Source organism: Lepisosteus platostomus, chromosome 19 (genome assembly GCF_059453375.1).
Source record: "Lepisosteus platostomus isolate fLepPlt1 chromosome 19, fLepPlt1.hap1, whole genome shotgun sequence".
Classification (NCBI taxonomy): Eukaryota; Metazoa; Chordata; class Actinopteri; order Semionotiformes; family Lepisosteidae; genus Lepisosteus; species Lepisosteus platostomus.
In genome coordinates this window covers 15,872,322-15,885,534 of record NC_142629.1, presented here as the reverse complement: position 1 = coordinate 15,885,534, position 13,213 = coordinate 15,872,322, and the positions used below count along the sequence as shown (strand labels likewise).

General features: G+C 46.7%; 4 long non-coding RNA genes across 7 annotated transcripts in view; 2 read left to right on the top strand and 2 right to left on the bottom strand.

Annotated features, from left to right (window-relative positions):
* Positions 1-8,662, bottom strand: part of LOC148645234 (uncharacterized) — a 65,363-nt gene extending 56,701 nt beyond the window's left edge. Inside the window, exons 1-2 of the long non-coding RNA XR_015928321.1 lie at positions 8,465-8,662; positions 7,055-7,216 (exon numbers count right to left, since the gene is read on the bottom strand). This is a non-coding gene — a long non-coding RNA (uncharacterized LOC148645234). The remainder of the gene's footprint in view (positions 1-7,054; positions 7,217-8,464) is intronic.
* The window catches only part of LOC148645233 (uncharacterized), a 73,505-nt gene extending 60,601 nt beyond the window's left edge, over positions 1-12,904 (top strand). For 2 of the 4 annotated variants that reach the window (XR_015928317.1, XR_015928318.1), the window contains one exon: positions 11,250-11,491. This is a non-coding gene — a long non-coding RNA (uncharacterized LOC148645233). The other 2 variants (XR_015928315.1, XR_015928316.1) reach the window with 2 other exon arrangements.
* Positions 1-13,213, top strand: part of LOC148645222 (uncharacterized) — a 229,465-nt gene that overhangs the window by 103,606 nt on the left and 112,646 nt on the right. The gene's annotated exons all lie outside the window — the stretch shown is intronic.
* LOC148645227 (uncharacterized) overlaps positions 1-13,213 on the bottom strand; it is a 197,263-nt gene that overhangs the window by 100,988 nt on the left and 83,062 nt on the right. The window lies entirely within an intron of this gene.

Genomic DNA, 13,213 nt, shown 5'->3' with positions numbered 1-13,213 from the left:
CCAGTTTCTATGTCCAGACTCTGGTATCTGAGCCTGTCAGTTTTGGACAGTTAGGCCTGCCTGTGTCCAGCTTCTGTTAGCAGTGTTACACAACTGAGCATGTAGTCTCTGGACAGCCAGGTTTGCCTGTGTCCAGTTTCTATTTCCACACTGTGGTAACTGAGGCTCTCGTTTCTGGACAGTCAGGACTGCTTGTGTCCAGTTTCTATCTCCACAGTCTGGAAACTGATTCTCTCGTTTCTGGATAGACAGGTTTGCCTGTGTCCACTTTTCATGTCCAGACTGTGGTAACTGAGCCTCTCGTTTCTGGACAGTCAGGGTTGCCTGTGTCCAGTTTCTATGTCCAGACTCTGGTATCTGAGCCTGTCAGTTTTGGACAGTTAGGCCTGCCTGTGTCCAGCTTCTGTTAGCAGTGTTACACAACTGAGCATGTAGTCTCTGGACAGCCAGGTTTGCCTGTGTCCAGTTTCTATTTCCACACTGTGGTAACTGAGGCTCTCGTTTCTGGACAGTCAGGACTGCTTGTGTCCAGTTTCTATCTCCACAGTCTGGAAACTGATTCTCTCGTTTCTGGATAGACAGGTTTGCCTGTGTCCACTTTTCATGTCCAGACTGTGGTAACTGAGCCTCTCGTTTCTGGACAGTCAGGGCTGCCTGTGTCCAGTTTCTATGTCCACACTGTGGTAACTGATTCTCTCATTTCTGGACAGACAGGTTTGCCTGTGTCCAATTTTCTTGTCCAGACTGTGGTAACTGAGCTTTTAGTTTCTGGACAATCAGGGTTGCCTGTGTCCAGTCTTATTTGTCCAGACTGTGGTATCTGAGCTTGTCTTCTCTGGACAGTCAGGTCTGCCTGCGTCCAATTTCTATCTCCACAGTCTGGAAACTGATTCTCTCGTTTCTGGACAGTCGGGTCTGCCTGTGTCCAGTTTCTATGTACAGACTCTGGAAATAGATTCTTTCGTTTCTGGACAGTCAGGGCTGCCTGTGTCCAGTATTATTTGTCCAGACTGTGGTAACTGAGCCTCTCGTTTCTGGACAGTCAGGGCTGCCTGTGTCCAATTTCTATGTCTAGACTCTGGTAACTGAGGCTCTCGTTTCTGGACAATCAGGGCTGCCTGTGTCCAGTTTCTATGCCCGGACTCTGGAAACACATTCTCTAGTTTCTGGACAGTCAGTGCTGCCTGTGTCCAGTTTCTATGTCCACACTGTGGTAACTGATTCTCTCGTTTCTGGGCAGACAGGTTTGCCTGTGTCCAATTTTCTTGTCCAGACTGTGGTAACTGAGCTTTTAGTTTCTGGACAATCAGGGTTGCCTGTGTCCAGTCTTATTTGTCCAGACTGTGGTATCTGAGCTTGTCTTCTCTGGACAGTCAGGTCTGCCTGCCTCCAATTTCTATCTCCACAGTCTGGAAACTGATTCTCTCGTTTCTGGACAGTCAGGTCTGCCTGTGTCCAGTTTCTATGTACAGACTCTGGAAACAGATTCTTTCGTTTCTGGATAGTCAGGGCTGCCTGTGTCCAGTATTATTTGTCCAGACTCTGGTAACTGATTCTCTCGTTTCTGGACAGTCAGGGCTGCCTGTGTCCAGTTTCTATGTCCAGACTCTGGTATCTGAGCCTGTCAGTTTTGGACAGTCAGGCCTGCCTGTGTCCAGCTTCTGTTAGCAGTGTTACACAACTGAGCATGTAGTCTCTGGACAGCCAGGTTTGCCTGTGTCCAGTTTCTATTTCCACACTGTGGTAACTGAGGCTCTCGTTTCTGGACAGTCAGGACTGCTTGTGTCCAGTTTCTATCTCCACAGTCTGGAAACTGATTCTCTCGTTTCTGGATAGACAGGTTTGCCTGTGTCCACTTTTCATGTCCAGACTGTGGTAACTGAGCCTCTCGTTTCTGGACAGTCAGGGCTGCCTGTGTCCAGTTTCTATGTCCAGACTCTGGTATCTGAGCCTGTCAGTTTTGGACAGTTAGGCCTGCCTGTGTCCAGCTTCTGTTAGCAGTGTTACACAATTGAGCATGTAGTCTCTGGACAGCCAGGTTTGCCTGTGTCCAGTTTCTATTTCCACACTGTGGTAACTGAGGCTCTCGTTTCTGGACAGTCAGGACTGCTTGTGTCCAGTTTCTATCTCCACAGTCTGGAAACTGATTCTCTCGTTTCTGGATAGACAGGTTTGCCTGTGTCCACTTTTCATGTCCAGACTGTGGTAACTGAGCCTCTCGTTTCTGGACAGTCAGGGCTGCCTGTGTCCAGTTTCTATGTCCACACTGTGGTAACTGATTCTCTCATTTCTGGACAGACAGGTTTGCCTGTGTCCAATTTTCTTGTCCAGACTGTGGTAACTGAGCTTTTAGTTTCTGGACAATCAGGGTTGCCTGTGTCCAGTCTTATTTGTCCAGACTGTGGTATCTGAGCTTGTCTTCTCTGGACAGTCAGGTCTGCCTGCGTCCAATTTCTATCTCCACAGTCTGGAAACTGATTCTCTCGTTTCTGGACAGTCAGGTCTGCCTGTGTCCAGTTTCTATGTACAGACTCTGGAAACAGATTCTTTCGTTTCTGGATAGTCAGGGCTGCCTGTGTCCAGTATTATTTGTCCAGACTGTGGTAACTGAGCCTCTCGTTTCTGGACAGTCAGGGCTGCCTGTGTCCAATTTCTATGTCTAGACTCTGGTAACTGAGGCTCTCGTTTCTGGACAATGAGGGCTGCCTGTGTCCAGTTTCTATGCCCGGACTCTGGAAACTGATTCTCTCGTTTCTGGACAGTCAGGGCTGCCTGTGTCCAGTTTCTATGTACAGACTCTGGAAACAGATTCTCTCGTTTATGGACAGTCAGGGCTGCCTGTGTCCAGTATTATTTGTCCAGACTGTGGTAACTGAGCCTCTCGTTTCTGGACAGTCAGGGCTGCCTGTGTCCAGTTTCTATGTCCACACTGTGTTAACTGATTCTCTCGTTTCTGGACAGACAGGTTTGCCTGTGTCCAATTTTCTTGTCCAGACTGTGGTAACTGAGCTTTTAGTTTCTGGACAATCAGGGCTGCCTGTGTCCAGTCTTATTTGTCCAGACTGTGGTATCTGAGCTTGTCTTCTCTGGACAGTCAGGTCTGCCTGTGTCCAGTTTCTATGTCTAGACTCTGGTAACTGAGGCTCTCATTTCTGGACAGTCAGGACTGCCTGTGTCCAGTTTCTATGTCCACAGTCTGGAAACTGATTCTCTCGTTTCTGGACAGACAGGTTTGCCTGTATCCACTTTTCATGTCCAGACTGTGGTAACTGACCTTCTCGTTCCTGGACAGTCAGGGCTGCCTGTGTCCAGTATTATTTGTCCAGACTGTGGTAACTGAGCCTCTCATTTCTGGACAGTCAGGGCTGCCTGTGTCCAGTTTTCATGTCCAGACTGTGGTAACAGAGCTTCTAATCTCTGGACAATCAGGTCTGCCTGTGTCCAGTTTTCTTGTCCAGACTGTGGTATCTGAGCTTGTCATGTCTGGACAGTCAGGGCTGCCTGTGTCCAGTTTCTATGTCCAGACACTGGTAACTGACCTTCTCGTTCCTGGACAGTTATCTGGACATAGAAACTGGACACAGGCAGCCCTGACTGTCCAGAAACGAGAGGCTGTGTCGTCTCTGGACAGCCAGGTTTGCCAGGTCCAATTTTCTTGTCCAGACTGTGGTAACTGAGCCTCTTGTTTCTGGACAGTCAGGGCTGCCTGTGTCCAGTTTCTATGTCCGGACTCTGGAAACTGATTTTCTCGTTTCTGGACAGTCAGGGCTGCCTGTGTCCAATTTTCTTGTCCAGACTGTGGTAACTGAGAATGTCGTATCTGGACAGTTAGGGATGTCTGTGTCCAGTTTCTGTTCGCAGCACTACACCACTGAGCATGTAGTCTCTGGACAGCCAGGTTTGCCTGTGTCCAGTTTCTTTGTCCAGATTATGTGTCACACAATGGCCTGAGCAAGGCCAAACCAGGTCCGTTTCATCTCACAAGGGCTCCGCCACAAAAGCACCCAAGCAAAACAAGTGCAGTCTATTCACATGGCTCCCAGTCCCTCACACCAGATAACAAAACCCCCAAAAAAGAAACAAAAGAAATTATTCAAATAAAGGGAAATCCACCTTACCTACCTGTTCTCTCTCTCTCTGTTGATATACCACTACCTAACCACCAACAACCAACAAACCGTGAATAACATCCATTTTGAGAGCGCTCTCCATTCACACCACAATACTCACTCATACCTGTTTTAAGTATATGAATGTGTATGAAATTAGGTATGTTTATGTACATGAATATATATGAAATTAGGTAATAGCAGTTACTAGTCAAGCCCTGAGTGTGCACCCTCAGGAACTTATCTAGCAACCGCTCAATGGAAGGTGTATCAATGTTGTATTTTCTGTGCTACCTGTACCCAGTGACAGGCTCCTCTGTCACACTATGCTAATTGAGTCTCTCGTTTCTAGACAATCAGGGATGCCTGTGTCCAGTTTCTATGTCCACACTTTAGTAACTGATTCTCTCATTTCTGGACAATCAGGGCTGTCTGTGTCCAGTTTATGTGCACAGTGTTATACTATGTCCGTTTTATATTTCCATGTCAACTGTGACTGTGTCCAGTTTCTAAGTTCAGCATGTTCAGCTTTTCTGCATGTCTACATTCGTGTGGGCACTTTGGTTCCCATCCGGTCACAGCTGAAAGCTTTTTTTTGTTGCTAAAGTCAGAGTTTTAGCGGAGAATGCAGAGAACGGGTCCAGTAGGTCATGGTGCTGTTTCGGGTACCGTGTTCAGGGCATGAGCATGGCACAGGAGGCAGCGATGGTCAGCTTTGTGTCTAAGGCGAGTACCAAGGTGTGAGCTAAACTCAAAAGCATAAAATAAAAAAATATCATACCTTGTATCTCAGTTTTGTCTTCTTTCCATGGATTTTCAAGTGCTTCTCTCTTCTCTGCCTGTGTCTCTGCCTGCCTGTGCTGTCGCACCTTATTTAAGCTTCTGTAAATCTACAGATATTGACCTCGTCCGATCTGTTACACTTCACCACAGAGTCTATTCATATGCATGTTGTAATTATTATTTTCTTACCTGTGGCAACAAAGATCCCAGTTTTAACTCCTTCAATTTACAGTAATATGAATAGTCGTTATTCCCCCGAAATATTATATAACAACAATCAATGACCTTGTTAACTAAAATGAAAAAATATTTTTTTGTCCTGTTCGTGGCATGTTTGTAATCACCATCGGTGTACCTTATCCATTTGTATTGAATTTGGTGTGGACACTGGGTCCTGTTTCTACATCTATACACAAATATCAATAACAAAATTTAATGCAAAATACCAATGAAAACATATTAAAACTGTATACATCTTACCATGTTCCCTAAATCATACTTTATGTAAGGTTCACTAAATAACTAAAATAAAGCTTATACATGGCCTCTCCTTTGTTTCTCTGTGTTAACTATAGTGCACCTTGGAATTAAAGTATAAACTTTGGGCTGCCTGCTGAAAGACTTACTACAGGATTAATACCGAATAAAAAATCAAATGTAGAAAAAAACAAACCCTCTGGACCTTTATTTCCCAAAACTCTTGAAACTACTTGTGTTTTAGAGAACAATACCATTACTAATGTCTCAGTCTGCCTGTAAGGTCCAAATGCTTCATGCCGTAATTCGTGGGAACCAGCCCTCTGGCTCGTGGTGAGACCAGGGGTTTGCGATCACATGGTGATTTACAGTACTTTCACAAAGTTTGTTCTGAGGGTTTTGTGACATCTCACCAGCAGCATTCTTAGGACAGTGAACTGTCTCAGAGATCACCAGCAATGTCCTAAAGGCTTTGCACTGTCTCTGAGACCATCACCACTGTCCTAAGGGCTTTGTGCTGTGTCTGAGATCACCAGCACCGTGCTGAGGGCTGTGCGTTGACTCTGAGATCACTTGCTATGTCCTGAAGGCTCTGTGCTGTGCTGAGGGCTCCAGGTTGTGATCAAGATCTGCTCCACCGGTAGGGGGCTGTGGGGAGGGACGCCCCTCTCATCCAATCAGCACTGCTCCACCGGTAGGGGGCTGTGGAGGAGGAAAGCGCCTCTCCTCCAATCAGCACTGCTCCACCGGTAGGGGGCTGTGGGGAGGGACGCCCCTCTCATCCAATCAGCACTGCTCCACCGGTAGGGGGCTGTGAGGAGGGACGTGCCTCTCCTCCAATCAGCACTGCTCCACCGGTAGGGGGCTGTGGGGAGGGACGTGCCTCTCCTCCAATCAGCACTGCTCCACCGGTAGGGGGCTGTGGAGGAGGGACGCGCCTCTCCTCCAATCAGCACTGCTCCACCGGTAGGGGGCTGTGGAGGAGGAAAGCGCCTCTCCTCCAATCAGCACTGCTCCACCGGTAGGGGGCTGTGGAGGAGGGATGTGCCTCTCCTCCAATCAGCACTGCTCCACCGGTAGGGGGCTGTGGAGGAGGGACGTGCCTCTCCTCCAATCAGCACTGCTCCACCGGTAGGGGGCTGTGGGGAGGGACGTGCCTCTCCTCCAATCAGCACTGCTCCACCGGTAGGGGGCTGTGGAGGAAGGACGTGCCTCTCCTCCAATCAGCACTGCTCCACCGGTAGGGGGCTGTGGAGGAGGGACGCGCCTCTCCTCCAATCAGCACTCCTCCACCGGTAGGGGGCTGTGGAGGAGGGACGCGCCTCTCCTCCAGTCAGCACTGCTGCTCTGGTACAGGGCTGTGCTGCCTGTGATGAGTGGCTGGAAGATGGGTGAGTTGGAGGAGTTGTGAAAAACACACGGTTGGACACTTTTTTGTCCCTTAAACCAGTAAGTAACAAAACAAGATCAGTCTACTCTTTATTCAGACCATCAGGTTGTGGTGTTTTTAATACCAGATCATGTAGAAGCACACACTGCAACGATTGCCCCTCGATGTTATATCCCTCTGTGAGATTGAGGTACTTTACCAGGATTACCAGGATTTTGAAGAAGAAGTTAAGGTGTTGACTTGATATCACAGAGTCATAATAAAACTGTGATATACAGTAAGCTTTTTTACTCACGCGTCAGCTGCACGGATCTGCTTTGCTGTGTGAGTTGAAGGCGAGAGGACGTGGGTGGTGTGGAGATCGTGGTGGACACAGTCCATGGCGAGTGGCCATGATCCTCCAATCTGTTCCGCTCTCTCACAGGTTGATCCCATGCTGACCCCCGCGGAGCGTCACCTGAGCAGGATGCAGAACCACAGTTACGAAACTCCCACCTGCAGGGACCTGGAGCAGATGCACATCTAGCCCGGGCCGGCAGGGGGCGCGGCGGAGGCGAGAGAAAATCTCTCATCCTAGCGTTAATCCCGCATCAACTTGTCGGCACGCCCGTCTCCAGTTGGTGGTTTGAACCAAATCTTTGAGCTGACGTTGCCATTAAAGGCGACCGAGAAATACTGCAACCGGCGCGTCGCTCCGCCTGCCGTCGGAGGGGGGGAGGAGAGCAAAGTGATGTAGCCAACTCATAGAGGGGGATTATTAGGAGGCATAGGACATTTTTGGGCAGGACGCCGGGGTTACACCCCTACTCTTTTCGAGAAACGCCCTGGGATTTGTAATGACCACGGAGAGCCCGGACCTCGGTTTGACGTCTCATCCGAGAGACGGCGCCTGTTTCCAGTCTTAGACAGATAGATAAAACTTTATTAATCCCGTAGGGAAACCGATGATCACTATACTGGGGCATCGGGACCAGGCGAGAGAAAACACGACTGTCCGATAACGGAGCTGCAAAGGTTTATTCCGCGCCGAGCAGAAAAGCAAAAAGACACGACTTGTCGCACCTGAAGGAGGCTCCGCGGCCGAAACGTTGCTCTTTTCTGTCCAGAAAGGACTGAACTTGAGCTTCAGCAGCGAACCCGCTCGCTTCAGAAACAGCCCTCTTCATACACCGGGAACACGGTCCGGGCTCGTCTAAAATATTGACATAATGAGACTACTTGCTACTGGTGTCCTCTAGACCCGAATTTCGTTTCTTTTTACGTGCGAATTTCTTTTTCTTTTTTTAAAATCATCTGGATAGAGCAATATACGATATTTAAAATTACTCTGGAACACAGACGTCAATTATTTCAAATGTTGAGTTATGCCTGAATATGATTTAGTGTCCTGTTCTGTGTGGCGGGGAGGCGCTCGGTCACGGGGCAAAGCAAACTGATCGGGAACGAAATGTCGTGGGTAAGAAAAACAAAATTGCCGCTTTAACGTTTCACCTCAAACCTGTTTTCAAAATGGCAAAATATATATCAAAAAGATGTCGATTTTTTAATAATTAATTGTACAGGAAGATTCTTTGTATCGATTTTAATGTGTAGTGAAACAAAAAATTAGAAAGGAAAATGACTATAACCCGATGATGGATGTTTTCCGTTCACTGTCACAAACGCGAACGTGAGGAAAGGTGGTTTTCTTCGGAAATTTCTTTACCTGTTCCGTTGCTTTCCAGAGAAAACCCGGCTCAGGACGATGAGGGCTTCCCGGGAGCCGAGCGGGTCTTTTTCGGGCGGGTTTGGCGGCGGCGAGGCAGCCCTCAGGGCTCGACGCTCGGCGCCGGGCGGGAAGCGCTCCTCGCCCTGCCGCCGCGCCCTCCGACTGCCCGCGCGCCTCTCGCGCCTCCTCGAGCTGCCGCGCCTGTGCCCTGTCTCGCGCTCGCTCTGGAAGGTTCGGGAACGCCCCCCGCCCGGCCGGACCCGGCTCGCGCAAGTGGTCGCGAGCTGCAGGACTGCGGTTCCTAATGAGGGGGGGAGGCGCGCGCGGCGGGAGACATCGAGGTTGTGTGTTTGCGGGGGGTGTTCTGGTCCCCGGGCGCCTGTGCGGTGCTGGTATTGACTACAGTAATTTACAGTATATTAAATGACAGCTTCTCTAATACTAATCATAAGGAGCGACGTGTTTCCCCATTGATTGCAAAACCAGTCATCCCATCCTCGTCACTGTTCTGTTTTCCAGGCTACACCAGTTCACATTCTATTCACATGCGTCGCTTCTGATTTTTAAAACTTTCTTAAATACTGAACTTCTGTGTGGAATCGTGTCGAGCGCCCACGGAAATACAGTATATCACGCAGTGACACGTACTGGTATAAAGGAACTGAAGTGATTCTCTGCCCAGACACCAGCTAAGATATAAAACATTTAGATTAACGGAATCGTTCGTGTAGATTTTTTAAAGTTGTCTGTAGAATTTTGTTTTAAAAAATAAGAAACATCAACATTTTAACTTCTCAGACTTCACGTCTGACACACGAAATACATGACATACAGGCTCCCCCAACTCTACTGCACATTTTGCTTTATTTTTCACTGTCATTCGAAAAGATGAACAAGTCATGTCCAGTCGCAAAAAAAAGAAAAGCGCTTTACAAAGGCTATTCAGTAGCTTTATTGCTTGAAATGAGAGTGAACAGGCGAACCGCCTCGTCTCGGGGCTGTGACTTGGCTTTAGGCTGAATAAGAGATGTACATGGCCGGTATTCTGCGTGGCCGGCCTGGTGGCTCCGCGGGCTGAACCATCGGACACTTCTAAAGTTCAGAGAGCAGATCGACTCCCGGAGAGTCGTGTGAGTTGTAGTCGAGCCCCGAGCCTCCCCGTCAGTCTGAGATCTAAGCCCCGGGTGAAGCTCTCATGCTGTCGGGGTGAGTTTGTAAAGGGGGCTGTTCTCTACCATGCCGGCCGTTTTGGGGGGCTCCATTTTCGGGGCCTTCCAAAACAGGGCAAATGGGGGGTTTAAGACCTTTATAAATGCATAGATCGGAATTCAATTCTAAAAAGCAGCCCCTTATACCACTGTGACACCTGCAGGACAGGTGCGGCACTAGCAGTGAGAGAGAGGTGCAGTCCTAACTAGGAGCGACAGGGGTCTCTCTCCAGCACATTTCTCTTGATTCGACCAGCTGGCCAGATAAACGAGTCCGGCGAACAGTTTTGTAGGGAATGTCACTGAATTGGGTTCTCTGGAAACCCTCAGCCGTTATATGCTTTATTTGTGATTTGGTGAGTTCAAGTTTCTATTTATCTTCAGTAACGTCAGTGTTGAGCCCTTGTAACCGAGCGCACAGCTGTCATTCAGGAGCCGAGCCCGCCCCCAGAGTGACCTTCCTCAGCGGACACGCCCCGTCCACCTGTTCCACAGGTGCGCCCGGCAAGATGGCAGCGGGGAGAGTTTCTGCGGCGTGAGGTGCGTTTGCGTTTTATTTCTAATTTTCTTCATTTAAAATACAAAAACTCAAATTTCACTTTGAGGAAAGTTAGACAAAAATATATTGTTGCAACTTTTGTTAATTGCATTTGTTCCTGTTTAATTTGTGTTTTAGGACGCTGAAATGAGTGTCCTGTCTGTTTGAGCGTGCTCTCGAAGTTTTAGAAGTCTGCATTCAGCGTTCTTATACTACCTTTCATGTAAGTATGTTTTTATAAGAAAAGGTCTGGTTCTTTTAACGAGAAAAGGCTGTAGTTAACCTTCAAACATTTGCTTTCTGAAGTTAGTAGCTGTGAAATCTCCGCTTGTCGGATTCGGGCTATAATAACGGTTTCCGCTCCGAAATAATAAAAAATTGTAAAGGTTTAATTTAATCATTCGTATGTTTTTATTTCTCCAGGTGAGAAAAACATGTCAAGAACGAACCTCCAGTTATGAAAGTGTTTTTCCAAGGTAAGTTATATTTCTCCTTTGCACTCTACTGTTTGAATTTGTGCAACTCGACGAGGCAAAACGTATTTCCCGACGTTTTAACGCCAGAGCGGGTTTATACTAACTATATAACTTCTGCTCCTTTCCTTGTGCTTTTGTTTAATCGAAATTGAAACTCTAAGGCGCTGGTTCTTGTTTATGGTTATTTTATTCATCTGTTGAATTCATTGGGTAAAGATGGATAATACCAACTTATTTGCACGATGGTTTTCAATGCGTGGAGTTAAATCGAATATGATAAACGCTATGAGTGGTGCTTGATTTAAATTTAGAAGTTGAATTTAAAAAATGGATCTTCTGTAAGGCTGAACGTATTTTTTTTTAATGGAGTAGTGGGACTGGGTTGTATCTGAGATCCACACTAAAAGTTACCTAGTGGCTTGTTAGACCATTTTAGCATGTTTGTATATTTCTTTATTGGGGCAGTTTAATAAAAAAGTTAATAGACTTCAGAACTTCAAGTGAATCGATTCTCCAAATCCGATATCTTGTTAACTTGATCCTTTTTCTTTTGCCTTCAGTTCTGCGGCTCCTGATCCTCTGCGCTCCGACGATCTCCTTTCCAATCCACTCCAGCAACTCGTCGTGCTTTGGCAGGTTCTTCTCGACAATGTGTGCTTTTCCTTGAACTTTATTTTGATATCGGTGGCTTGATCTGTAGTGAACCCTTTGTATACCGATTTGCCTTATTCTTAACCTGAGTGTTTCCTGTAGACTGCTGCTATTGTATTTGCTGTGCATTGTGAAATAAAAACTCTTGATTTCACAGGTGCGCCCGGCAAGATGGCGGCGGGATGAGGTTCTGCGGCGTGAGGTGCGTTTGCGTTTTAATAATACTTTTCTTATTTTAAATGCAAAAAATAAAATTTCACTTTGAGGAAAGCTAGACAAAATGTATTGTTGTTGCAACTTTTGTTAATTCAATTTGTTTTTGTTTACTTTGTGTTTTAGGACGCCGAAATGAGTGTCCTGTCTGTTTGAGCGTGCTCTCGAAGTTTTAAAAGTCTGCATTCAGCGTTCTTATACTACCTTTCATGTAAGTATGTTTTTATAAGATAAGGTCTGTTTCTTCTAACGAAAAAAGACTATTTTATCTGCAAACATTTACTTCCTAAAGTCAGTAGCTGTGTAATCTCTCCTTTTCGGATTCGGGCTATAATAACGCTTACCGCTCAGAAATGATAAAATGTTGTCAAGATTAAATTGACTGATTCGTTTTTCTTTATTTCTCCAGGTGATTAAAAAGGATTTCAAGAAAGGACCTCTTATAAAAGTGTTTTTTCCAAGGTAAGTTATATTCCCACCTTCCGCTAACACTCGATAAAACAACACGTATTTCCCAGCATTTTAACAAAAGAACAGTTTTATACCAACTTGATAATTTCTTTTCGTTTCATGGTGCTTTTGTGGAGTAAACTCTAAGGCGCTGGTTCTTTTTTATGCCACTTTTATTCATCTTTAGAATTCATTGGGTAAAGATGTATAATACCAACACATTTTATCGATGGTTTTAAAGCAGAGTTTATTCGAATTATATACACGCTGTAGGTGTGTGGCTGAATGTATTTTCTAAATATTGGAGTAGTAGGACTGAGATGTATTGGTGATTCTCGATGGTTTATTGGTTGAGTGTTCTTATATTTTTTATTTCGGCATTTTATTTAAACAGTTAATAGACTTCAGAACGTCAAGTGAATCGATTCTGCAAGTCCGCTATCCTGTTAACTTGCTCCTTTTTCTTTTGCCTTCAGTTCTGCGGCTCCTGGTTCTCTGCGCTCCGACGATCTCCTTTCCAGCTCCACTCCAGCAACTCGACGAGCGTTGGCAGGTTCTTCTCGACAGTGTGTGCTTTTCCTTGAATTGTATTTTGATATCGGTGGCTTGATCTGTAGTGTACCCTTTGTATACCGATTTATGTTATTGTTAGCCTTCATGTTTCCTGTTGACTGCTGCTATTGTATGTGCTGCGGCTCCTGATTCTCTGCGCTCCGACGATCTCCAGCAATTTATTCTCGACAATGTGTGCTTTTTGTGACATTTGATTTTTGTTACCAGTTGCTTGATCTGTAATGTCCCGATTCAGTGCTGTATTTTATTCTTGACCTGCATGTTTTCTGTTGACTGCTGCTATTGTATTTGCTGTGAATTCTGCAATAAAAACTCTCGTTTCATTGTCTGCATTGTCCTGTATTTTCGAAGGTGTGAAGTGTTGTCTTGCGGCGTGCGCCACGCACCGCAAGGCGACACCCCATCGCACTGACCTGGAAAAGTGCGAGGACGCCCGCCTTTTTAGATAGTCTGGGGGGGGAAAGGGTCCCTAGGAGGGAGCGTGGGTCTAGCCCTGGGGGGAGGAGAATGGAGGCTAGCTCTAGCCAAGCCCCCTCACTCCCAGCAGGAGGGGAAGGCAGGCTGGAGATGGCCTCGGCCCGAGAGAGAGGAGGCACCCAGGGCGGACTCAGCCTATCAGTCACAGCTTGCAACTGAC